At 40.9% G+C, this 27,529-nt stretch overlaps 1 long non-coding RNA gene across 8 annotated transcripts; it reads left to right on the top strand.

The window, feature by feature from the left end:
* Nucleotides 1–26,192, top strand: LOC144372225 (uncharacterized). Of its 8 annotated transcripts, none has more exons than XR_013432272.1 (9): nucleotides 1–167; nucleotides 9,951–10,005; nucleotides 12,901–17,504; nucleotides 17,584–17,678; nucleotides 18,524–20,265; nucleotides 21,638–21,796; nucleotides 21,954–22,232; nucleotides 22,773–22,909; nucleotides 25,700–26,192. It is a non-coding gene; the product is annotated as an uncharacterized LOC144372225 (long non-coding RNA). The 8 variants fall into 8 exon arrangements; XR_013432270.1 differs by having other exon boundaries at nucleotides 17,584–18,592; nucleotides 20,144–20,265; XR_013432267.1 differs by having other exon boundaries at nucleotides 17,584–19,968; nucleotides 20,144–20,265.
* Nucleotides 26,193–27,529: the final 1,337 nt, after the last annotated feature.

Below are 27,529 nucleotides of genomic sequence, written 5' to 3'. Positions count from 1 at the left end.
CCCTTCCACCTTTTGACCCCTGGGGTGGAGTCCACACCCCAGGATATAGCTGTGGCTATGTAAAGAAAGTTCCAAAGTGATTCTCCCTTTTGTGAGGAGCCCGCAGGAAAGTGTCTTAAGCAATTTGGAAGCAGTCTTCAATCTCCAACTTCTACCCCTGAAAAACGGTAAGAAATAAATGGTTGTTTGCAAGGTAGAGATGCCATGGGGTCTTGTTTTAGAAGCCTGAATGAGCCAAAGCTCTGATATTTCCTCATAGTAGTCTGCTGCTGTTTGTTTAAACTAGTTTTGCTAATGGGGATTGAGCCTAGGACTACTTTATCGCTGAGCTACATCTCCAAAATATATTTTTAGTTGTCATGAATCTTATTTTACTTTTTTATATGTGGTGCTGAGAATTGAACTCCACATCTCACACATGGTAGGCAAGCGCTCTACCACTGAGCCACAATCCCTGCCCCCTCAGTCCATTTTTGTTATTTATTTTACTTTTTATTTTGAGTCAATAGGGTCTCACTGACTTGCTTGAGATTGGCCTAAATTTGGTATCCTCTAGGCTTGTGCTCCGGAATACTTGGGATCTACTCAGGCACTAGTTTGCCCACATTATTTGCCCTTATTTAAGCGCGTTTGTGGAATATATTTGTTGAATTGGCCCTAACTCTTCAAAATGAGTTTGTGGAAGTGAAATTGCTGAGTCAGTACCCAAGGTCCAGCAACAGGGTTGTGAGTCTTTGCATTTCTGTGGGTTCGGTAGGTAGACTTCCTTTGCATTTTGTTCAGCACCTGTGTGGTAGAACATTTTTGTCTTTTTATATTTTGGGGGGGTCCTGGGGTTTGAACCCCAGGAAGATTAATTACTGAATCACTTTCCCAGGTGGTTTTTTATATTTTATTTAGAGACAGGGTCTGGCTAAGTTGCTTAGGGCCTTGCTAAATTGCTGAGACTGGCTTTGAATTTGTACTCCTGCCTCAACATCCTGAGCTCTGCTGAGATTTTGGAGTGTGTGCCACTTTGCCCAGCCAGTCTTTTCTTATAATTGATTTTGGTCCTTTTTTTTTTTTTTTTTTTTTTGCCGGTACTAGGAATTAGACCCAGAGGTGTTCTACCACTGAGCTTTATCCCTAGCCTTTTTAAATTTTTTAGAGGCAGGCTAGCTTGGAACTTTTCAACCTACTGCCTCACCTCTAAAAGTAGAGTTATTTCATATTTTTTGTTGTTGTTTGGTTTTTTTTCTGGAAGAGGGTCTTTCTATGTTGTCCTAAAGTTCGGGGTTCAAGTTGTCCTCCTGCCTCAGCTTTCTGAGCAGCTGAGGCTACAGGCTGGTACTTTCTGGGTCCATGTTTAGGCGTTTGTTTTTTATTTTCCTTATTTTCATGCAAAATAGAGGTTTGACTCCAGTTGGGTGAAGTTTTCATCATTTCAGGAAAGTTTTGCAGTTTTATAATTGTAGAGCTTGCATGAGAGTTTATTCCTAAGTGTTTTATTATATATATTTGAGAGAGAGAGAGAGAGAGAGAGAGAGAGAGAGAGAGAGAGAGAGAGAGAGAATTTTGTAATATTTATTTTTTACTTCTCGTTGGACACAACATCTTTGTTTGTATGTGGTACTGAGGATCTAACCCGTGCTGCATGCATGCCAGGTAAGCATGCTACCGCTTGAGCCACATCCCCAGCCCAATGTTATATATTTTTAACAATTGCTGATTTCTGTGCTGAAGGTATAGGGTGAATGTTGATCCTGTGTGGAATTCCTGGGGTTTAATGTCTAGTGTTCACCTGCAGCAGCTCTCCAGCCACCCCCAACCCTTCAACCTCTTATTTGTTCCTAATGAGTTTTCCCATTGTATTCTAACTGGTTATTCTTTTTAATAAAGATATTTGTTTTCTAGCATTTTTATGAGTTAATGAATGATAATATACATGCTCTATTTTTGGCAGAACTGGAGATTAAATTGAGAGATGCATAGATGGGTCAGCTTCCCCCCCCCTCCCTTTTGGGGATTTAGAGGTTAATCACAGATATTTTTCTGCTATGGAGATACATCTCAAACCCTTTTACATTTTTTGAGTTTTTTTTCTTTTCTTTTTTTTAGTTGTAGTTGGACCCACTGCCTGTCTAATATTTTTATGTGGTGCTGAGGATGGAACTCGGCATCTCGCACCTGCTAGGCCACAACCCCAGCCCCACTTTTTACTTTTTAAGACAATGTCTCCCTCAGTGGCTGAAGCTGGCTTCAAACTGGGATTCCTCTTTCCTCAGTTTGAAGAGTTGTTGGGATTAAAAGAGTGTACCACTGTAACCAGCTGGACATTAATTCCCTTGTGTGTGTGTGAGTGCATCCTGTGTGTGTGTGCGTGCATCTTGTGTGTGTCCTGTGTGTGTGTGTGTGTGTGTGTGAATGAGTGTGTGTGTGTTTGATACTGAGGATTCAAACCATGGGAGTTTCAACATTAAGCTACAGCTATGCATTTTGTTGTTGTTGTTTTTCCCTAGGGATTGAATCCAGGGCTCTTAAGCACTGAGCCGCATCTTCAGCCTTTTTAAAATATTTTACTTAGAGACAGGGTCTCACTGAGTTGCTTAGTGCCTTGCTAAGTTGCTGAGGCTGGCTTTGAACTCACAATCCTTCTGCCTCGTCTCTGGAGCCGCTGGGATTACAGGTGTGCACCACCTTGCCTGGTTTAGCCATGACAATTTTCATTGCTTATTTTGGCAGAAGGTCTGAGTTCCCAGGCTGCTCTCTAACTTTTATTCCTCCTGCTTTAGTGCCTTAGTTCCCCTCTCAGAGACTGAGAGGAAATTATAGATGGTCACCTCTATGCCTGGCTCTCACATTTTCTAATGAAGACTTTTCCTTTAAAGTGTTTATGATAATCAATGGTAATCTTATGTATAGTAAGTGTATTGGTGATTGCTGCTGGTAGTAATGTTTCCACAGGAGTGTCACTATTGTACATATATCTTTTGTTTGTTTGCTTTGAGGCTTATCCTGTTGTTTGTGAACTGCTTTATAGTTCTATTATTATTTATTTTTTCTCCAGGAACTAGAAATGGGACCTAGGGGTGATCTACCACTGAGCTTTATCCCTGGCCCTTTTCATTTTTTATATAGAAGCAGGCTACCCTGCAACTTTTCATCCTACTGCCTTACCTCTGAAGTAAAGTTATTTCATATTTATTGTTGTTGTTTGTTTTCTTTTTCTGGAAGAGGGTCTTCCTATGTTGTCCAGTTTAGCCTTAAAGTTCAAGGCTTAAGTTGACCTCATGTCCCAGCTTTCTGAGCAGCTGGGACTACAGGCTGGTACCTTTTGAGTCCAGTTTAGGCATTTGTCTTTGTTTTCCTTATGATTTTTATCCAAATAGAGGTTTGACTCCATTTGGGTCAAGTTTTTTATCATTTCAGTAAAGTTTTGCAGTTTTATAACTGTAGAGCTTGCATGAGACTTTATTCCTAGGTGTTACATATTTTTAACAATTGCTGATTTCTGTGCTGAGAGTATAGGGTGAATGTTGAGCATGTGTGGAGGCCCAGTATTCATCACCCTCCAATCCTTCAACCCCTCATTCATTCCTAATGAGTTTTCCCCCATTGTGTTCTAACTGGTTATTCTTGTTTACAAAGATATTTGTTTTCTAGCATTCTTATGACTTAATGAAAGATAATATGCGTGCTCTATTTTTGGCAGAACTGGGGATTAAATTGAGAGATGCACTGATGGGAGAGCTTTTTTTTTATTTTTTCTGTTAGGGATATAGGGGTTGATCACAGATATTTTTCTGCTATGGAGATACATCTCAAAGTCTTTTTATGTTTTTTAAGTTTTTTCTTTTTCTTTTTTTCAGTTGTAATTGGACCCACTGCCTTTAATTTTATTTTATTTTTATGTGGTGCTGAGAATGGAATTCAGTGCCTTGCCACAAACCAGCCCCTTTTGTACTTTTTAAGACAATGTGTCCGTCAGTTGCTGAAGCTAGCCTCAAATTGGGATTCCTGTTTCCTCAGTTTGCAGAGTTGTTTGGATTAAAGGAGTGTATCTCTGTAAGCAGGTGGACACTAATTCCCTTGTGTGTCTGTGTGTGTGTATGTGTGTGTGTGTGTGTGTGTATTGTGTGTTTTTGACACTGGGGATTCAAACCAGGGAAATTTCACCATTAAGGTAAAGCTATGCATTTTTGTTTGTTTGTTTGTTTATTGTTATTTTTCCTTAGGAATTGAATCCAGGGCACTTAAGCACTGAGCCGCATTTTCAGCCTTTTTAAAATATTTTATTTAGAGATAGGGTCTCACTAAGTTGTTTAGCGCCTTGCTAAGTTGCTGAGGCTAGCTTAGAACTCACATTCATTCTGCCTCACCCCTGGAGCCCTTGGGGTAACAGGTGTGCACCACCTTGCCTGGTTTAGCCATGACAATTTTTATTGCTTATTTTGGCAAAAGGTCTGAATTCCTAGGCCGCTCTCTAACTTCAGCAACTGAGGGGGGATTATAGATGGTCACCTCTATGCCTGGCTCTCACATTTTATAATGAAGAGTTTTCCTTTTAAAGTGTTTATGATAATCAGTGGTAATCTTATGTATAGTAAGTGTATTGGTGATTGGTGCTGGTATTAATGTTTCTATAGGAGTGTTGCTATTGTACATATGTCTTATGTTTGTTTGTTTTGAGGCCTATCCAGTTGTTTGTGAACTGCTTTATGGTTCGTTTATTTATTTATTTATTTATTTATTTATTTATTTATTTAGGTGCTGGAATTGGACCCAGGGGTGATCTATCACCAAGCTTTATCCCTGGTCTTTTTTTTTTTTTTTTTTTTTTTTTTTAAGAACAGGCTAGTTTGCAACTTTTCATCCTACTGCCTCACCTCTGGAGTAGAGTTATTTCATATTTGTTGTTGTTTGTTTTCTTTTTCTGGAAGAGGGTTTTCCTATATTGTCCAGTGCAGTGTTAAAGTTGGGGGCTCAAGGTGTCCTCCTGTCTCAGCTTTCTGAGAAGCTGGGAGTACAGGCTGGTACATTTTGGGTCCAGTTTTAGGTGTTTGTCTTTTGTTTTCCTCATTTCAGAAAAGTTTTGCAGTTTTATAATTGTAGAGCTTGCATGAGAGTTTATTCCTAGGTGTTACATAGTTTTAACAATTGCTGATTTCTGTGCTGAGGATGTAGGGTGAATGTTGAGCATGTGTGGAGGTCTGGGGTTTAATGCCTAGTGTTCACCTGCATCATCATGTCAACCTCCCCCCAACTCTTCAAACCCTTATTCATTCCTAATGAGTTTTCCCCAATTGCATTCTAATTGGTTATTTTTGTTTATAAAGATATTTGTTTTCTAGCATTCTTATGCCTTTATTTAAAGGATCATAATATTACAGGCTCTATTTTTTGCGGAACTGGGGATTAAATTCAGAGCTGCTCTCATCAGCCAACTCTTTTTTAAAGTTGGTAGTTTAGGGATTGAATCCAGATTTTCTCTGCCACTGTGCTAAATCCCAAGCCCTTTTTACTTTTTATTTTAAGACAGTGGCTTCCTCATTTACCAAGGCTGGCTTCAAATTTGGTTCCTCCTTCCTTATTTTGCAGAGTTGCTGGGATTGAGTGTACCTCTTTAACAGCTGGACATTCATTGTGTTGTGTTTGTGTGTGTGTGTTAGATACTGGGGATTGAACCCAGGGGAGTTTAACCACTGAGCCACATCCTCAGCCAGTTTTTTTTATTTTTATTTAGAGAGAGGGTCTTGCTGAGTTGCTTAAGGCTTCACTAAATTGCTGACGCTGATTTTGAATTTGTGCTCCTCCTGCCTCATCCTCCCAAGCTCATGTGTGCCACTATGCCAGCCTGTCCAGTTCTTTGTGAACTGTCTTATGGTTTTTTTATTATTATTATTATTTTCTGGAACTAGGGAATTGACCCAGGGGTGATCTCCCACTGAGCTTTATTCCTGGCACTTTTCATTTTTTATTTAGAAGCAGGCTAGCCTGCAACTTTTCTTCCTTGGCCTCAGCTCCGGAGTAGAGTTATTTCATATTTGTTGCTTGTTTCCTTTCTTTCTTTCTTTCTTTCTTTCTTCCTTTCTTCATTCCTTCCTTCCTTCCTTCCTTCTTTCTTTCAGAGGGTCTTCCTATGTTGTGCAGGCTTGTGATAATGTTTGGGGCTCAAGTTGTCCTCCTGTCTCAGCTTTCTGAGCAGCTGTTACTACAGGCTCATACATTCAGGGTCCAGGTTTAGGTGTTTGTCTTTTGTGTTTCTTATGATTTTCATCCGAATAGAGGTTTGACTCCAGTTGGGTGATTTTTTTTTTCTCATTTCAGAAAACTTTTGCAGTTTTATAATTGTAGAGCTTGCATGTGAGTTTATTCCTAGGTGTTATATATTTTTAACAATTGCTGATTTCTGTGCTGAGGTATAGGGTGATTGTTGAGCATGCATGGAGGCCCTGGGTTTAGTGTCTAGTGTTCCTGTGCAGGGAGGCACGAACCACCAACATGTCTATTCCTTATGAGTCTTCCCCCATTGTGTTCTAACTGGGTATTCTTGTTTGTAAAGATATTTGTTTTCTAGTACTTTTATAACTCAAAAAAGGTCTTTTAATATTTTTTTAGATTATACGTGGACACAATACCTCTGTTTTGTTTTTGTATATTTTTATGTGGTGCTGAAGATCAAACCCAGTGCCTCACATATGCTAGGCAAGCACTCTTCCACTGAGTTACAACCCCAGCCCAACTTAAGCAATTTAATGAATGATAATATATGTACTCTGTTTTAGGTGGGAGTAAGGGTTGAATTCAGAGCTGCAGTCATGGGCCAACATTCTTGATTTTCTTGTGGGGATTTAGGGGTAGAACATAGATATTCTCTGTAACTTAGCTACCTTCAAGTCCTTTTTGCTTTCTATTTTATTTTTTAATATATTTTTTTTTTAAATTATAAGTGAACACAATAACTTTTGTTAGAGTTTATAAATAGCCAAAATAACACCTGGTAATTTGCCAGGGGAATGTTAGAGTTCCTAAACAAGTCTGGATAGTGCCTGGCAAAATGCCAGAGGGAGTGGTTTGAGAAGTAACAAAAGCGAGCCATTAAGGGTAGAGATTCCTTATTGGTTGACTGATGTATCTAGTTTATATTAATTAAGATAAGATGTGCAAAATGTATAAATACCTCTGTTGTCCTACAATAAATGGCTTCCACTCCTGCTGTATCAGCTTACACAAGTTGTTCGTCACCCTCTGGTTATTTTGCTGCAGCTGGACTGTGGCAAACTTTATTTCATTTATGTGGTACTGAGAATCGAACCCAGTGCCTCATACATGCCAGGTGAGTGCTCTGCCTCTGAGCCTCACTCCCAGCCCTTTTTTGCTTTCTATTTTAAGACAGTGTCTCCCTCAGTTGCTAAGACTGGTTTCAAACTTTGATTCCTCCTTCCTCAGTTTGCAGAGTTGCTAGAAATGTGTGTATTTAATAAACAAGTTGGATATTCATTCTTATTCTTATGTGGGGTGTGTGTGTGTGTGTGTGTGTGTGTGTGTGTGTGAGTGTGTGTGTGTGTGTGTTTGATACCGGGGATTGAATCCAGGGGAGTTTTACTACTGAGCTACAGCCATTGAATTTTTTTGTTTTGTTATGTACAGGGCATTGAACCCCTGGGCACTTAAGCACAGAATCACATCCTCAGCCCTTTTTAGATATTTTTTTTTACAGACGGTCTCACTGATTTGCTTACTGCCTAGTTAAATGGGTGAAACTGGCTTTGAATTGTTAGTCCTCCTGCCTCAGCTTCTGGAGCCACTGGGACTATAGGTTTGTACTACCTCGCCTGGCTTAGCCACAGAAGATTTTATTGCTTATTCTGGCACAAGGCCTAAATTGCCCAGGCTGCTTACTAACTTTCTGTATTTCTTCCTTATTCCTCCAGTTAACTGAGAGGGAATTACAGATGGTTACCACTGTGCCTGGCTTTCATGCTTTTTGTTTGTTTTTAGTATATATTTAGTTGTCATTGGACATTTTTAAAAATTTATTTATTTATATGTGATGCTGAGAATCCAACCCAGTATCTCAACTGCCAGGCAAGCTCACTACCACTGAGCCACAATCCCAGTCTTCTCCTGTTTTTAATTAAGACTTTTCAAGTGTTTAGGATAATCAATGGTGATCTTCTGTATTATAAGATGTATTGGTGATTCTTGCTGGTAGTAATGTTTTCACAGGAGTGTCACTATTGTATCTATATCTTTGTTTGGTTGCTTGGTTTTGGTGCTGGAGATTGAACCCAGAGGCACTGCATCACATCCCCAGCCAGTTTCTTATATTTTATTTAGAGACAGGGCTTTGGTGAGTTGCTTAGGGCCTCAGTGAGTTGCTTAAGGCTTTGGAGAGTTGCTGAGGCTGGGTTTGAACTTGCATTTCTTGCCTCAGCATTCCGTGTTGCTGGGATTACAAGGGGCAGGGGCTTTCCATTTTTTTTTTTTAATGATTTTGTAGCTTGCTAAAGAACTTTGGTTTTTGTCTGTGTTTTAAGGGTTTAGTAAGCAATTGAAGCTTTTATTTAAGCAAGGTATTAAAGCATTTGATAGAGATAGTGGCAGTAGGATTATAAAGAATGTGGAAATTTCATCATCAGCCCATGAGTATGTAAATTTTTCTTGTGAGATGTGTGCCTTCACAACACTCAGTTGTTTGAGTTTTCATACAAGGAGTGTGTATTCTTGAGGTCTTAAACCTGAAAAGATACTTGTAAAATGCATACAGAAGCCTTGTTCTGTGATGTAGACAGGTCCTAGTTGAACCATCTGTGTGATCTGAAATTGTTTGTCTTTAATTTACTAGGTGTAGATAGTGGAGATCTTCATACCTTAATTTTCTGGACTGGGGGTATATGGGTGCTATACTAAGGAACTATAGCCCCAGTTATTTTAAATTTGCTTTTGAGACAGGGTCTCACTATGTTTACTAGCTGGCCTCAAACTTGTGATCCTCCTGCCTCAAATTCCCACCTCACTGGGATTGCATGCACATACCACCCTTCCTGGCTTCCAACCTATTGTTTTATGTATACCATGTATTTAAAACTTGGTAACTTAGTTGGGTGTGGTGGTGCATGCCCATAAACTCAGCAGCTCAGGGTCCTGAAGCAGTAGGATCATGACTTCAAAGCCATGCTTTGCAACTTAGGGATGTCCAAAACAATTGGTGAAACCCCATCTCTAAATAAAACACAAAGTAGGGCTGGGGATGTGGCTCAGTGATTGAAGTCCTCTGGGTTTAATTCCTGTTACCTAAATATATAAGTAATTAAAATTTTCTAGCTTGTTAGGATAGAGAATAGTTTCAAAATTTCAAAATGAAAAGACTAAGAATAGTAATTTACTCATTTACCTTTATATGCTTACTGGTCAAAAAAAAAATTATGCCATCATCTTAAGGTACTGAGTAGTGCGCATATCACAAGTTATAGTGAAAACAGCTTTATGCTACTCAACTAATTTGACAGAAGTGTTTGTGAGCATGGCACAGAATTCTTATAGTTTTTGCCACTTTTAGAAATTCTTCCCAGGTCATCAAAGTTGAAAATACAGTGGAATTTTGAGCATGAAGAAGAATGCTATGCAATTTGTATTCTCTATGCTTTTATTAAAATTATAATTAAAATTTGAACCTTGTTCAATCATTTACCTCTATGGATTATGAAATCCTACTGGCAGCCAGTTGTTGTATATGACAGAAATGAGGAGATGATTTGCTGAATCAGAGTTTATTGAAATAGAATGAGAATTGTTGTGTAGGTTTACATGCTCAGAGGGGAGAGAATAATGTGAAAAATCTTCATAGATGAAGTACTTTAACCACATATTAATGGTTTCCAAAATTCTTAAAGCCCACTGTTCAATTAATATGGAAAAAGGCTTTGTGAAAAGTAAAGTGTCCTTGAAGCTGAGATTTTCCTGTACAGGAGCAGTTTTTGGTGAAGCCAGCTTGACCACCTTGGTGGACAGTCAGGATAACAGGTAAGGTATCGAATTTCTAGTTTATACAGGTGGTATTGGTGGATGAGGCTTCTGAGATTAATTCGCAGCTGATGAGGCCTTGTCACTGCTTGGCTCCAGGCTTTCAGAGAAGTGTTATGGTCTTTCACATGACAGAGGTGGCCCTACCTTAACCTAAGCTCTCAGGGTGTCTGGCAAAACTATGGAGTTGAGATTTTTCTGAAGCTCAGTAGTTTAGATCAGTGGCTGACACATGGGGAGTCTGATGGGACATATAAGGTCTGGCAACACATCATGCTCTAGCAAGGAGGGAAAACTCTCCAAAACATGAAACATTTAGAAGTATTTAAAAATATTTCATACTTACATAACATATGGCCTAGCACCAAAACCAAGCCACCCTCTGCCCTGGTTCCAGGCTCAACCCATGACCAGGTGGAAAAAAGATGCCATTATTCCAAGCCTTTGTAATTCTGGAGTCTGAAAAGGCTACCCAGGAGCTTTTAAAAGTAAGTGGGTGGAGAAAATGATTTCTTAGAAGAAGAACCTGACTGGCCTGGTGGCCAATGCCTATAATTCTAGTGACTGGGAAGGCTTAAGCAGAAGGTTTGCAAGTTGGAATCCAGCCTCAGCAACTTACAAAATGCTGTTCGAAATTAAAATGGCCACAAGTGTTGCTCCATGATAGAGTGACCCTGGGTTCCATCCCCAGCACTTCCCTCACCACACCCCTCCAACCAAAAAAAGTGTGGTTGCTCCTGCCTGCAAGACTGTGGGGTCCAGAAATAGACAAAACATTCACTCTGGCTTCCCACATATCACAGCTAGTCTCTACAAGATTGGCCCCCTTCCCCATACCTCTTCAAATATATTTTCCAACGACTTTATCTTGCTCCCAAAGTTTGTGATATTGATTAAAATTAACATTCATTATGACATCTTTTTTCAAAAATTAATGTTTTTTTGACCCATGCAGGGCATGTGTTCCCTGCAGTCACCACATGTGCTCTTTACTGAAGTTTGGCTCTGCAAATTTTTTTTAATATTTATTTTTTAGGTGTAGATGGATACAACAAAATGCTTTTATTTATTTATTTTTTTATGTGGTGCTGAGGATTGAACCCGGGTCTTGCTCCTGCTAGGCAAGTGCGCTACTACTGAGCCACAATCCCAGCCCCGAGCTGCATATATTTTATGTTGTTTGTTCCTGAGGATTTAAATATTTTATGTCTGTTGTGAAAGGGAGACTTTTTTTTTTTTTTTTTGGTGGTGGTGCTGGGAATTGAACCCAACATGGTGTGCATGCAAGGTAAGCACTCTATCAACTGAGCTTCATCCCAACCCTGAATGGGACTTTTATATGAGGTTATTGCTGATTCAGTGATTTTTCTAATAATTTTCATGAGAATGAGAAATGATGGATTTTCATTTTCTTTCTTTTCTTCTTTTTTATTTTCTACTTTGTGTAATTGGTGCAGGTATCATCAGGTAGTAGAAATGTTCTTCAGTACTCCTGTCTGGTCCCTGAAAGCTTGTGTCCTTTAGCTCCACCATGAGGTTGGTTATAAAATTCAGTTGTACCTGTGTTAAACTCTTAACTGGGTGTTGACCTTATAAACTCAAGTGGGTGTTGACCTTACAAAATATGTTCCTGAGGCTGTGAGGTTGATATTATATTCAGGTTAGATTCAGGTTCTTAATGTTTACATTTGTGGTCCTGTCTTTAGCTAACAATGTGGTACCTTTTAATTTATTTTTAATTTTTTAGGTACTGAGGATTGAACCCAGTGGTGCTTAACTACCAAGTCACCTACCCAACACTTTTTAATATTTTACATAGAGACAGGGGTCTCATTAAATTGCTTAGGGCTTCCATAATTTGCTGAGGCTGGCATTGAACTCACAATCCCCCTGTCTTAGCTTTCTGAGCTGCTGGAATTACAGATAGGAGCCACCACTCCCAGCCTGGGGAATTATTTTCAGGGTTTTGTGTCACTGTTAGACTTGTTAAAACCTCTGCCATTCTTGTTTCTGTTTGACAGATCCACCCAATCCAATGATGGCATTTTTCTATGTACTTGAACTTTACTTCATTTAGGACATGGTTTTTTTGTGCATCAAATTTGGCCGGCCACATGTTTTTCTAAGTAAGGTTTCAATGGAACACAGTCATGGCTGCTTTCTTGGCACAGGAGCAGAGTTGAGTAGTGGAGCACACTATAAGGCAGAATTATTTACTGGTTGGCCCTCCAAGGAGGCATTTTCTAGTATGTGCATTTCTGTATCCTTCACCTCCCCTAGACAAGGCTTGTGGCCTGTGTTAGTCAGGTTTTTATCACTAACTACAAAGTACATGATAAGAAAACTAGTTTCAGAGGTTCAGTACATGGTGAACGTACTCCATTGCTCTTGGCCCAAAATGAGGCAGAATGTCATGGCGGAAGGGCATGATGGAGGAGTGCTGCCCCATTGATGTTGGCCAGGAGACAGAAAGAGGGGAAGGGGAAGAGGCCATAGGGAATATGGACCCATTCCAGATAGGTACCCAGTGACCCACTTCCTTCAATCATACCCCACCTGTGTATGATTACCACCCAATTACTCTATTCAAAATAAGATGAACTGAATTAGATCACAGCTCTAAGTGTAATAATTTCACCTTTGAATCATTCTGCATTAACAGTTTTCACTTTATGTCCAAATCATAACATGATCCTTTTCAATTAGACTGCGGGGACATTGCTTCAATATTTTCCTTACCAGGAAAAATGCTGCCCTTAAAAGGGTATATGTTCTAGTGGGGGAGAGATTGGCAATAGGAAAGAAATTAGTAGATGGTGCAGTAAGTTACAAAGTTGTGGAGAAGGATTGAGAGGAAGCAGTGGATGGTACATTAGACACTGAGGTTCTTCCCAGGTCTGGCATCCATGAGCTCTTGCATTTGTCCTTCACCTTTGACCCTTCAAGTGAAACTGGACTTTTCACACCTACTTCCTGCATCTCTCCAGCTGTAGCCAGTGCCCTTCCTGGTCTCTACAAACTGTGAGTACTGAGGTGAAAAACCTGCTGGACAAAGTCCTAGGGTGAGTGCTGTTAAAAATGCACCCAGGGCTGTGTGGGTGGGGGCAAAGAGGGTCTGGAAGAGGGAATTGAAAGGGAATTGGTGTTGGGTGGCCTGGCCCAACAAGCTGCAACCAGATGGACCCTCTTTCCTGTGTCCGACCCCTTTGTGGGTCTCTTGGTAATCTGTCTTGCTTTGGAGTTTGAACTTGACCTGTGGACATTGACCGCATGATATTGATATGGGAGTTATAAAAATTTTCATCACTTGTGTGTTTTCAAAAATGATAGAAATAATGGACCCATGTGAGGACTGTAATGAAAATTTAGTAGAGGTCATTTGTAATGTCTGGCACATGGTTAAGTACCAGTAACATTTGCTAAATGAAGTAAAATAGTTGTATTCCATATAGTTATAGTGCTTAGGAACTTTGGTTTTTATGCTTAAGTGTTAGTAATAGTTGAGTGTTATCTTCTATAAGATGGAAGGGAATTATCAACTTTAGTTTCCACTGAGTATTAACTCAAAGGGTTGAATATAGGTTTTCCAAGGAAAATGAAGATAAGATGTACTTAAGTATACATTTGTTATTGGTTCATGTTTTTAGGCACTTGGTGGACATTTTCTTACCAGGAGGAACATTTATATTTTCAGTATAAAGATTTCATAGAAAAATAAGCAGAGTGCCTTTATTTTAAAATTAATGGTAATTTCAGTCATGTATTTAAAAAATAAAATACTTTTGTATTGGTACTTGTCATCAAGTTCCTATAGGTTGACGCCTCCAGGATATTAATTGTGAGGAACAGAGTCTCAGGCAAGTGGTACATTTCTGGTGTTGTAACTAATAATTTTATTAAGTCAATATTTGTGGTTATATGATTGAGGTTCTATATATTTGATAAATATTTTTAAGAATAACTTCAGGGCTGAGGTTGTGGCTCAGCGGCAGAGTGCTTGCCTAGCATGTGTGAGGCACTGGGTTTGATTCTCAGCACCACATATCAATAATTAAAATAAAGGTCTATTGACAAGTAAAAAAAATTTCTAAAAAAGATGTAAAGATGCTATGTCAGTTTTTCATGGCTGTGATCAAAATAACCTAAACAAGAACAACTTGGAGAAAGAACAGTTTATTTTGGTTCATGGTTTTAGTGGACTCAGTCATGGTCAATTAGCACCATTGATCTGGCACCCAAATGAGGCAGAATATCATGGCAGAGGGTATGGTAGAGAAAGCTGCTCAGCTCTTGGCAGTGGGGAACCAGGGTAGAAGAGGAAGGGGCCAAAGACAAATACTGTCCTCAAGGCCAAACCCATAATGACTTACTTCCTCCATTTATGCCCCATATGCCTATACTTTTCACCACCTCCCTGTGGTCTCTTCAAATTATTAAGCCAACTAATAGATTAACCCACTGGTAACGTCAGAACTCTCATGAACATTCTCCTCTGGAACATGGTGGCATTGCCTTAACCATGGGCTTTCCAGATTAAAAAGAGTAACAGATTTTATTATTGGTTCTATTTTAGCATAATGTAGTTGTTATAACTGAGTTTCATGATGTAATTTGTTTTATGACTTTGTATTGTCCAAGTGTCTAGAGTATCAGAAGAAACTCAGACTCAATAAAGAGCAGACATGAGGGAGGTTGGTTATTAGGGGCAGGGTTATAGCAGGGGAATTGATCCTATGAAGTCAACGCAGGATTGACATTTTCACCATAGAGCAATACACATCTGAGATGAGAAAGAGCAAATTTACTTGAATTTGTTCTGGTTTGGTGGCCCCATATTGTTGGTGGAATTAGAAGACTAAGGCTCTAGGACTTGTTTTGTTCTTGTGATTAAAAACCAGGGCCTGGTACAAGCTAGGGAAGCAATCACTGATTGACACTCCTAGCTTTAGGCAGCAGGCTGTAAAATTTTAGGCAGCTTTTCTACCTTAGCCTCTCTTTGGAGCACAATAGACAATTTTAATTGTAAGGCATATAAGTAAGAGTAATTTATATAAAGGAACAAAATGATGCTTGTTCACAGGCATACACTTAAGGTATTGCTCTATGATGTAATGTTTTCTGACAAATGCATCCTGAGGTAATTTTGTCCATATGCAAACATCAGAGTATGTACCCACATAAAGTAAGATGGCTACATCACTAAGCGATCTAGTCTGATGGGACCAACTTATAAACTGATCTTCATTGACTGAAATGTTATGTCATTTGTGACTGTAACTGGGACCACAGAGGTAAACCTTTTGTCAACAGTTCAGTATTTTTTTATGGGTTCGCATGATTCTCACACAAACAAACTGAGGTTTGAGCAGAAGACTTGCTCCTGGAAGTCTCCTATATCAGACTTCCAGGAAGGGCCAGTTTGACCCATTCCTTGCCAGTACCTGATGTGTGAGAATCATGTCACTGAAATGACTAGGAAGAAGCCCTTTCCATTTTGAGGGGCTATACTGGTGGCCAAGCCGGATGTCCCTGCTTCATATGGTAAGTATCCTTCCTTCATATAGTGGTGGGGTGGGGTCGGGGTAGGGGGTTGCCTAGAACTTTTGGTTTCCTGAGATTGGATTGCCATGGGACAGCTGGGCTCCTGTCACACCTGGGGCTGAACACTGGACACAGCAGCAGAGCTGGAAACATCACAGGCAATTAGGCCTCTCAGCTCTACCATGCAAGTGTGAGAAATAGGGTTATGAGGAAAGGCCATAGGTGCACAGTAGGTATGTTTGCAGGAAATAAGATCCAGCTGAACAGTGCCAGTGTGGGCACTGAATATGGGAATTTGGCTGGGAAATGCAAGTGTTGTGGCCTTTTTTGAGGGAAGCTGCAGATAGATACTCCATCCCCCCCCATGCCCAGCATCTCTTCCTTTTGGTGTTACTGGCTCTTTACACTTGTTGCCTAGATTTCTTGCTTTGGACCCGTTTAAATTTCTTTTTAATATTCCCTGCACCAGTCCTGTGCCATTATCCCATTCCCACATGTTTACTGCCTGGTCGTAAAAACTTGGCCTCACAAAATTACGATGTCATTGTGTACAACTTCCATGGCCATAGATTCCCATCCTTGTCTAGGTTTCAAGACCCTTTCCTTAGATACATAGTCCTGGGACAGTGCCTGGGCCCTTTAGTAGGGATCATTAAGACATCCTCTTTCTCAGACCTGTGACCATGCTCCAGGACCCCAGACAGCTTGAGGTGGACCTGAGCCTTGAGCCTTCCTCCCCCCTGTGCCACCTGATCCACTGTCTCCACTCCCTTCCTCCCATCCCCTGGGACTGATGGGGGGCATGGTAACTGGCTTTTCAGACCTGGGCCTGGCTCTTTGCTATAGTCCCAGACCAGTCATCTCCAGGACCCTGGCCCTGTCCCCATCTCTGGATCTCAGGCTTCTTGCTGGTGCCTCCACTTGAACCTCCCCTTTTTAGCCCTGGTGCTGTGGGATCCCTGCACTGCCTGGTCCCTCCAGTCAACCTGATTCTCCCCAGCCTGGGCTCCTTCATGGGTCCTGGGTCCCTACCCACCCAGACACCAAGGTTCATGCTGGCGCTGGAATCCTTTCCACACCCAGGGCCCTCCTTTGGCCCTGCTTGGCTCCAGGTCCCTGTCTGGAGGATCTACTCCCCTGGATTGCAGAGGAGTGCAATGGGCTGGCCTCTGAGCCCTCAAGGCTCCCTAGGGGAAACACAGCCCTGCCCCTCGCCTGGGCCCCCTTGGCTGCCCGTAGCCTTACACCTGGCAGTGGACGTGGGCGCTGCGCTGACCTTGGCCTGCGGGATCCCCTACCTTCCCTCCTCTGCCCTCTTCCTTTGGGGGCTGCCCCTAACCCAAGCCAGCCCTCCCTAACCATGGAGCTTTAAGCTCCAGTCCTGGGGCCTGGCTCCTGTGCCGGGCCCCTGTGCGCGTGTTCGTCGTCGTGTCTCGGCGTGCTGTGGGGTCGGGTGGTGCTGTGGGGTCGGGTGGCGTTGCTCTGGGTCGTCGGGTCAAACCGGGGGCCCTTTGCACGCACTCTTCTCGGTGCCCCTTGCGCCCCCCCACCCCACCCCACTCTTTCCTCCTTCTCCAGTGTTTGCCAGTGTTTCTGATTTGCAAAGGAAGGGAGCATCCAGGAGGGAATGGACATGGGGTTGGGAGTGTTGTGTGGCTCAAATGGAGGCAAATGTAACTGGGGCTTTCCCTCAGTGTCATTCATCTACAGATCACCTTTTATACCTCTTAGGGCAGCTGGGAGAAATTTTCAGAGAAGGAACCTTAGGATTTTCCCCTGACTGTAGCTCAGGCCAGAAATTCCTCATGTTGTTCCATACTCCTTCATCCACTTCCACACATCCAAGGAAGATCGGGACTAGGGACACTGTATACTCAAGCCAATTGCTCTCTGAGCCTGGACAGAAGAGTAGGAAGAGGCTTCAGCAGACCCCAACATACCTGCTCTGTGTTTAACAGGTGATTAACATCTGCCTAGGCCAGAAACATTTCACCCTAGTCTTGAAGAGTGGTGGCTGCACTAACTGCATTTAAATAGCCGACAGGTACCCATCATCCTCCAAAATAAGAGAAAGAAAGATGTACCTCAAACTGATGTGGGATGTATGGAGAGGAGCTTACCTCAGTATAGAGGTAAGCTCCTCAAAATATGAACCTCCAAATATGATATCGCTGGTTATTGGTGAAGACTGCTGCTTCTGCACATGTTGAAGTTTGAACATTAGAGAAGCAGGCCAAGGCAAGCAAATAAAGCAGAATTTATTTAAAAGACTACTCTTGCGAGGGAGAAAGGGGGCGTAGCTGATATCCTGGTATCCCGAGAAGCCAGGTGTTCTGCCCTTTTTACATGTCCTAGGCTTCCTTTGATGTTCTCCTTCCCTCCTTATTTTTCTCCTTCCTGTGGTCATGACTAGGCCCAGGAATGCTTGGTGGGATGGCCAAAAGGTGAGAAATAGGTAGGCTGAAGGCAGAAGGGCAGGATGGAGTAGAGGAAAAACACCCTAATAACCTTATAGCTCCTTGTAGGGCAGAGATTTTCCTGAGACTGGTTACTTTGACAACAGGTTGGAGCAGGGGCAGGTTCCTGATAAGATCCCTCAGGAAAAGTCTCCCACTTCCCAGACTCACTCAAAATTGGCCTCCTAGATGTGACCTGACTTTATTTACTTATCTATACTGATGCCTGTCTAATTCTGGTTTCCACACCCTTAGAAAATCGTTCTTTAGCTACCAGAGTGCTCCCCAAACTCTAATACCAAAAGGAATCACCTGCTCATACTTTAACAGGAGATTCTGATTCAGTAGGTCTGTGGGGAGCCTGAGAGTGCAGTTCCAGCCTGCTCTCAGGTGAAGGCCTCCCAGCATGGAACAGCTCACAGCCATCAGTAGACTACAATCCACAGCCAATGGGACCCAGGCCCACAGGGCAGAAAGTGGGAAGGCTAAGACAGCCTTATCTGTTTTTCATTCACAAACAGGATCCTGTTTCTGGCTGCTGCAGCACACTTACCACCACTGAAATGAGCAGAAGTGAAGATATTTGCTTGGTGAGGTGTGAATAGGCGTGGTTGGAATGAGCCATTAGGCAGGCAAGACAACACAACCTCTGCCTCTTGATTCTGCTTTGGATCAGTGAGACACACTGGTCTTCAGCACCCTGATGCTCCAACATCCACCCTTTCAAATGTTAGGATATACTCTGGGGTATTGATGTTGCTGGGAAAGAAAGTTTTATTTTAGGTAGTTAAATTTTTTTTACATCTCAGTAACATTGTTTTCATTTCAGTGGCCTTTAGTGATTAATAAGTACACTCTACGATTTGTCAGGATCTCTTAAGCAATGAGTTAAGATATTTTTTCTATTTTCTAAAAACTTTTTCATAAACCTAGAACATTAATAAACAATGGAAGATCAAGAGTCTGTCTTCTTATATCTAATTACAGTAAAAGAAGTGTGCAGATCATTTATCCAAACACTTCTAATTGTTAATCAAATTTAAGTTCCTTCCTTTTTTTAAAAAAAATTTAGTTGCAGATGGACACAATAGCTTTATTTTATTCATTTATTTTTTATGTGGTGCTGAGAATCCAACCCAGTGCCTCACACATGGTAGGCAAGCCCCCTACCACTGAACTACAACCCCTGCCAGTTCCTTCATTCTTGAGAGGAGACCATCTATTTCATATTTTACCCTTTGCCTTTCATATTTCCCTATAGTTTTCTCACTCTGAATAAAACAAGACAAAAGAGAAAATGTCAATTTTTCATAAGAAATGATATGCTTTCTATGATAGGTGTAATGATAACTCACTTATAAAATTCTGAATGATAGGAGTAGCATAGTAGCCAGGGCCCAAGTCAGAAGCTGATGCTGGTAAGAGGTTAAGTTTGAAAATGGCAAGACAATAGTTGGGGTTTAAACTAAAGGCAAATGTCAGAAGAAGGGGCTTTTGTTTTGCCATTCACTGAGGGTTTTGCTCTTCTGCTTTACAACTAACTGATTAAATTCATGAAATAACTACTTACTTTTTTTCTCTTATTTAAAGAGGGGATAAAATGTCATTTAGAAAAATTCCCTGGGCTGAAGCTATACCTCAGTGGTAAAGTGCTTACTTCACACGTGTGATGCACTGGGTTTAATCCTCTGTACCACATAAAAATACATAGATACTGTGTGTGCATCTACAACTAAATAAATATTTTTAGAAAATCCCCCACAATTACTATAATCCATTAATACAAATCTCATTATGTTATTATAGACCAAAAGAGGCTGATTTAATCTGAAAATCTTCCTAAAGGTCTAGAATACGAAGGGCACAGATGGAAAATGTGCCTGCACCAAGACACTACTATAGCTGGATATTCCAGGTTCAGTTTGGGCACCACTCCACCTTGTACCTTCCAACCCAAACAAGGAAGGTGTGAATCTGCAGGGCTCCTGTGTGGGGCTTGTGGCCCGGGGAAGCAGATCTGAAATAGAAATGGGTTTCAGAGACCAAAAAAGCTGTGGGAATGCCCATGGGAGACATATGTGGTGTCCAACAGTCTCATCTTCCCTTCTGTACTTTTGCATGCACTGATCTCTTTGGACTAGGACCTCATCTGCAGTAGCTTGGGGATGCCAAGACCTGATAGGTGCTTATACAGAAGCCTCCAATCCGATCCATAAAGGAAGTAATTTCTGTGACTTTTAGGATCCTGCTCAGCAACCCTCAGGTAAGTGGAATGGTTCTTGCTTGCTCAAGGCTTTCCCAAGGTGGGAAATTTCCCCCCACATTGTGGTCCCTTTCCAGGTAGAACTCAAGGACTACAGAATTCTGCACCTGCTCCCACAGGAGAGAAAAGAATTAGTTTTCCTCATGTTCATTTTTTGTATTGTTTAAAAATGTATCTATTGACATATTTACAACAAACATTGAAGGGGTTCATGTTATATCTTCATTCATACCAAGGGCATTGGTCACTTCCACCAACTTGTCTTCCATCTTCTCCTCAATTCTTCCTAGACCCTAATAATCCTTACTCTACATTCAAGTAAACTTTTTGTTTATAAAATTCTACATTAGCGAGAGAACATGCCATACATGTAGCTCTTTTCATAACAACTTGCTGAAATATGCTTGATTGAATAAAGTGCTTGATTGAATAATAATGCAGAGTTGATGACATTGAAGGGATAATTAAACAGGGGGGCCGGTGTTTCTATAAGATGTAAATATATGTGTGCTTCTGATAATTTTTTAATAACCAATTTCTGGTAACTTTGTAACAGTGGGCAATACCTGTAATCACACCTATTAAGGAGCCTGAGGTGGGAGGACTTCAAGATTTAGAAAGCCTGGGATATTTAGGAAGGCTCTGTGGCTGAAAGAAAATACCAATAAAGGGGCTCTGGTAGTAAAACGTGAAAAATTTTTTTACATTAGGGAGATGTTTTAAAGGGCCACAGTTTTGTTCTTCATTGGGTTTATGCTTCTAAGATAATAAGCAGTATGATCATGTAAGAATGATCAAACCTTTACAAAGGTTATTTGTTGTACTATGTTTCAGGAACTGTTGTTACTTTGCTCATATTTCCTTTTTTCTTCTTCAGTACTGGAAATTGAAGCAAGGTCCCTTGAACAAAGCTACATTTCCAGACTTTTTATAATTTTGAGAGAGAGTCTCCTTTAGTCCCTCACCTGACTTCAGACTTTCATTCCTTCTACCTCAGCTTCCTAGTTGTTGTGATGACAAGTGTGTGACACAATTATGCTGGACTGACCTATGGTTTTTAGAATCCTAAGACATAAGTTTCAAAATTAAGAATTTTGTTCTCACTTCACAGATTGAATAATGTCCACCAGCTGTGACTTAAAAATTTTAAATTTATAATTACATTTTTTTCTATTAAATGTTGAGATAAGAATTTAAGTCCGAACCATATTTTTTTTTTATATTTTAAGAGTATAGCTTTCCATTCCCCGACCCCACCTCTCTATTCCCCTTAGTCCTTATAATTTAGGAATTCATCAGTAGAGAAAAAAAACAGGTAGCTGAGAATTTCAATCAAGAGTGGAGAATTGATTTCCATCTTTTCTCCTAAGAGGACTCTCTACAGAGGACTGGGTTGCAGCATTGCCTTTGGTGTGATTTTGGATAATGAATTAAGCCTTTGTAGAAGCAAAGGTACATGCCCTGAATAAGCGCTGTGATCATGGGATTTCACATACACAAAGGAAAAAGAGAATCTGGTGTTTCATAATGAGTAAGCCTTTGTGAAATATTTTAAACTTAATCTACTTAATCTAATTAATTAATTACTTAATCTAATGAATTACTCATCCCAATTAGATTTATTATAATTGCATCCAAGATGATTTCTCTTCTTTTTTTCTTTTTTTTTTTAAATTTTTTCTTCCTAGATATACAGGACAGTAAAGATGATTGCTTTTCTACTGAAGTTCATCAGACCCAACCTTGTGAAGCAATTTACTGCCAAGAATACTATCATCATCTAACATAATGAACTCAACCTTGAAATTGTTCATTCAAGTGGGCCATCAATAAATAACAAATGCTGAGCAGCCACTCAATTTTTTCCCTCCTCTTTCAGCCCTGCCACTGCTTCTTCTGATCTAGAGGCCAAAGTCATGGACCAATCACTCCTGTGACAAGCAGGCTCTGGAATTTACAGAGTGACAGTAAGATCCCAGTTGCCTTTGTCACTGAGCTTAGAAGATTCTGGGAAGTGGTTCCCCTTTCTGTCCTCAGCTGGGAGAACCCAGGTGGGAAAGCCTAAAATATAGGCCATGGGGGCTGCTATATTTGGTCTCCTTCCACCCAGACACTTGCCTAGCACCCATACACCATAGAACCATCCCTAGTTCTACCTGCCTGCCTTTCCAGAACCCTATGCCTATGACATCAAAGAACTCAAATTCATCCTCAGGAGAGTGCCATGCTGCAAAGCAAGCAAACAGTCGCCTGACCTGGCAGCTTCTTTTGTGAAATCCCTATAGTCCAAGAGACAGGCTCCCCAGAGACATGCAAGCTTTTAAACCTGATCCATGACCACTGAGTTCTAGGAGTACTGAGTGTTCAGATTGGTAGATTTTGTTTTTACTTCTGTTACAAAAAAATGTAAGATGTATCACTTACCAAAGTCTCCTTGTTTACTTTGTAATAGGCAATTGATGTTGTTGTACAGGCTCTAATGAATATTTGGTTCTCTTGATCAACAGGAGACAGAATGAAGAGAGAAGAGAGGATGGAAGAGTGCTGCAAGCCATAGGAAACAGAGCTCTGATTCTGAGCTGTGCTGTGGACTTGTCATCAGAGCCTTAGAGATGGTCTCCTTTGGTGGACAGAGATATGGAAGGTATCCAGGGAGGGTGATGCAAAGGAGCCCCAAATTTTAGCCTCAAACAAATATATCCAAGTATAGGAAAGAAAGTGTGGGATGATAGGAGTTCCTTAGCTGAGAAATGTGTCTCTTTGCACAATATCTGTATCCTGCATCTACCTAAGGAAGGGCCTGGAGTCTTCAGTGTCTAAGACAGCCACAAGGCTGTCCCTGACCAGCACAGCTTCTCTCAGACACTAGCATCTCTCAGAATGATGTCACTGAGATCCAGTTTAATACCAACCAGGGAGAGGAGGTCCTGGAAGGCAGAATGTCTGCCTCTGGTCCCTGGATCCCTGTGGTAATGAGTTAAACTATATAGAAAATGTACAAATGTCTCTATTTAAACAATGTATTTCTTGCTGGAAAGGCTTACACAGAAGAAAACCTATAGAGTATCTAGATGAAATTTTGAAAGACATGTTTTCTTTTACCTGTATATTTTCTCAAAGAAAAAATTATAAAAAACTAACCTTATAAAAACATCCTAAAATCAAAAATATTTTAAATATTCTTTTTATGGGGAATATGTATTTTTAAATATTTTTTCTCAGTTGTAGATGGACACAATACCTTTCTTTATTTCTCTTTATGTGGTGCTAAGAATCAAACCCAGGGCCTCACACATGTTAGGTGAGCACTGTATCTCTGAGTCACAACCCCAGCCCAACAGGAAATGTATTCTTTTCTGTATCCATTATACTGGGGTTATCAAAAACGGAAGAGATTATAATAAGCTCAAGGCACAAAGTGTAATATAATAGCACAATTGTATTCCTTCTGTCTTTAGGAACCCACACTGAATACACACAGTTTATGCACAAGGGATAAAGAAAATCAGCAATCTGATCAAAAAGCAAAAGCAGATTTCAGACTGAATATCAGAGAATGTCTCAAAAATCACACAGCAATTGGCCCACAGAGAGAGCTTCAGAAATTAGAAAAGACTGGACAGGTAGCCATCAGCACCAGAGCAAACCTCTACAGAGCCACAAAGCCCCTGGCAAATGTCAGAATACTGGGTCATTCCAAGTGTTTTGGGGGAATATGTGCATGCATTACTGCACATCACTATTGAAAAATAAATGTTGCACCCTAAAGAACAATCTGTCAATTATCAGTAAAATTAAGGTCATACACTTTTTATGAAACAGTTTTATTAATCGTCACCTGTTCTAGAGAAATTTTCCCACAGGTTCATAGAGACAATTATGTGTGGTTATGGAGACAGCAGCAATATGAATGTCCACTGCAGGAAAATTGAAAGTTGGGGTGTGCTAAGGCACATCAGAGGCTACTATGTCAGAATTTGAAGCAGCAGATGAAATGTACATAAAAAGATCTTAATAAGTTGCAGATGGGGGCTCTGAGTGCAGATTAGTGGTAGAGTGCTTGCCAGCATGCATGAAGTCCTAGAGTCAATACCCAGTGATACTTAAAAAAAAAGTCGAAGGAAAGAAAAAGAAAAAAAAGGAAACGTTAAAATTTCTTCTAAATACAATTGAGTATGTCCCCTGAAACTTTTACATCAATTAAAAATATAATCTCCTGAAGAATGAATCAATCCTCTTCCTATAACTTGTTAGAGGTTATGTGTGAAAATGGTTCACTATTGTGTTGATACAAAAAGCTCCACAAAATCTTGCAAATCAAGAGGTTCAAATATTTGTGTTCACTTTTAAAACATAGCAAAACTGTCAAGGCCATCAAGGGTATGCACATCCATGGTCTTAAGAGTATGATCCAGCACCACTGAGTCTGGTCTCTAAAACCAGCCAGTCCATATGCGGAGAACTAGCTAGGTGTAGTGACCCTTGCAGGCAATCCCAAAGAAGCAAGAGACTGAGGGAAGAAATACAGATGTTTGAGGCCATCCTAGGCAAGATAGCCAGATCTGGTCTCAAACCCAAGATAAAAAAGGCTGACAAAAAGCTCAGTGGTAAAGCCTAATATTCAATCATGAGAATCATCGAAAAACAAACAAAAATTAAGTGCAGAATTAGACCAGTGATTTTGAATTTTTTTTTTTGTATTTTATTTAGAGACAGAGTCTCACTGAGTTGCTTTGCACCTTGCCCTTGCTAAGGCTGGCTTTGAATTCAACATTCTCCTGCCTTGACCTCCCAAGCCTCTAGGATTACAGAGGTGCACCACCATGCCTTGTTAATTTGTCTATGTTTATTTGAAATAGAGAAAGAATTTTTAGAGTGAATTGAAACTTGAAAGAACTAGAGGCTCGCTTCTATCCTACCTCATCCATGCATCCTTTCCCTCATTCAATCAAAACCAAGGAATTTCCAAAATGCCTTCAGGATTGGTCCACTTGCACCTTAATCCTATGAGGTACTTCAATCAATGTATGATAAAAATGAATGTCCCTCCCACATGATTGGGTGTTGCTTCTGAGGTCAACTACTGGACAGAACACTATGAAAAGCTTCAGTCCATACCAGACTGAATGAGTTGGTCCTTTTCCTAGGCCAGGTACACACACACCTTGGCATGGTAGGGAAGCTGAAGCTATGGCAGTCTGTCAGTCAACCTGGAGATCATTGACTCTTAGGAGATCTTGTCCAGAGCTCTGCATTCCCCTAGGCCTGAACCCAGATAATTTTCCTTCACTGAGCTGCCACTCCTCCCAGTGCCTCCAGAGCTGCAGAGATGTGAATTTTCCAGTAAGCCAACTGCCTCACTGGGCTTACAGAGAGCAGGGAGCTTTCTTTGGGGAACTGAGGTCGTGCACTAACAGTACGTGTTGTTACACAGGAGCACGGAGTTGAGATGGACCAGCACGGAGTTCAAGACCATCCAGCAGTCAATGACTGAAACCTCTCAGGAGCTCTAGTCACCTCAAATATCTGCAAACACTATGGTCAGTGGGACCAATGGGTCTTGAACTTCCCAGGAGGTGCCAGTGCCTGGACAATTGGACAAACCCACATTCAGGCCTTCTCTTGGAGCCCAGGATGTCCCCAGAAGCTGCTGAAAACTGAGGCTCACATCTCAGAGGAACCCAGAAATAAAAGCAATCTCATCTTGAGGATGCCTTGGAGTACAATGCCCTTCAGCCAAAGCCCTAGAAGGAACCTGAAATACACCACTGGGGACCCTCATACTGCCCCTGTGGACTTATGCACTGGGACTATGCCCTGCATGCCTAGGCACTTTGAAGTCTTGGCTATGGTGATCATCCCTCATTTTGTTCTTTATCTCTGAAATGATATAAAGGTTCTTGAATAAACAAAAATTCTTTGTGTAATTAATTTGTTAAAGAACTCTTCTTTTAGATGAACTGAAAATTCTTCTAGTTTCTAATGTGATTGAATTGTTCATGATGAGCCATTCCTGTATTCACTGCTTGTCTATTGATGTGGAGGGGATGAGTAAAGGGTCAGGATTGGAATCTATATAGGTAGGTCTGGGGCAGAAAGGAGCCAATTACCCAGCTCAGATCTGTGGCTGAACTCAATGCCATCTCTGGAGATATGAGGGTAGTGTGCTAACAGAATGTATAGTTGGGTGACCACTTGATGGCGTCTCCTCGAAACTGAATGTGACCTTCTGGAAGAGGAGAGAGAATAAGCATCAATAAATATCCTTTAAAGGTTCTACAGTTAATTTCTCATTAACTAAGAAGGACTTCAAAATGAAATCTCTAGTCTTGGGACTTCTGAGTTGTCAATCATGGGATCCAAGACATCAGCTCTAGGTCAGACATGTCCAGACGGTGACAGAATCCTGCTCTGGTGGGCTATGTCCAGGTTGAGAAACTTTACAGATTTTTTTTTGAGATCCACCAAAACTGAAGGCTTTTGGGTGGGGTCATATGCCTAATGTCAGTTGGCTCAGATAGCTTTAGCAAACTATCATCAGCAGGGTGCCATGTTGTTTACTAGTAGTCCAAGGTACACAGGAGGCTCAAGCAGGAGCATTGCTTGGGTCCAGGATTTTGAAGCCTCCCTGGACAATAGAACAAGATCCTGTCTCAAAAAATAAAAAGATAAATTATACATTGGGCTTAGCTTGAAGGGATGTAATGCCTTCATTAGCATGGACATGGGCTTTTAAACTTTCCTGTTCCCTGAAACCTGGTAGGTTTTAGATTGAGGGGATTTAGATTTAGAGGGGTTAGGTGCTAGGTCTTACTGAACAGTGAGATCAGACCTGTTTGCCTTGCTTTTCTCATCAGCTAAATTGAGTGTCAACTGTCTATGGCATAAAATGGGAGTAGAGGTCAAGGAGAAGTTGGAGTATTTTTGTGGTTCAGATATACAGACAGGATTCCAATAGGATCATCCTTTTTTTAAAAAAAAAAAAATAAAATCTAAATCAGCTTTTCTTCCTCTCCCTCTCATGGATTTTCTTGAACCTTGGGGACAACTAGAGGATTAGCCTCCACAATAAACAAAGGAAGCTAGGTGCAGAGGCCAAGGCCTGTAATCTCAGAGATTTGGAGTCTGAAGCAGGAGGAAAACAAGTTCAAGGCCAGAGACAGCAAAATTAAAAGTCCTTCTCTCTCTCTCTCTCTCTCTCTCTCTCTCTCACACACACACACACACACACACACACACACACACACACACACACAGGAGATGT

This window comes from Ictidomys tridecemlineatus (genome assembly GCF_052094955.1).
Source record: "Ictidomys tridecemlineatus isolate mIctTri1 chromosome 1 unlocalized genomic scaffold, mIctTri1.hap1 SUPER_1_unloc_8, whole genome shotgun sequence".
In the NCBI taxonomy this organism is placed as follows: Eukaryota; Metazoa; Chordata; class Mammalia; order Rodentia; family Sciuridae; genus Ictidomys; species Ictidomys tridecemlineatus.
Note: the sequence above shows the minus strand (reverse complement) of the source record. Positions and strands in the feature narration are given on the sequence as shown.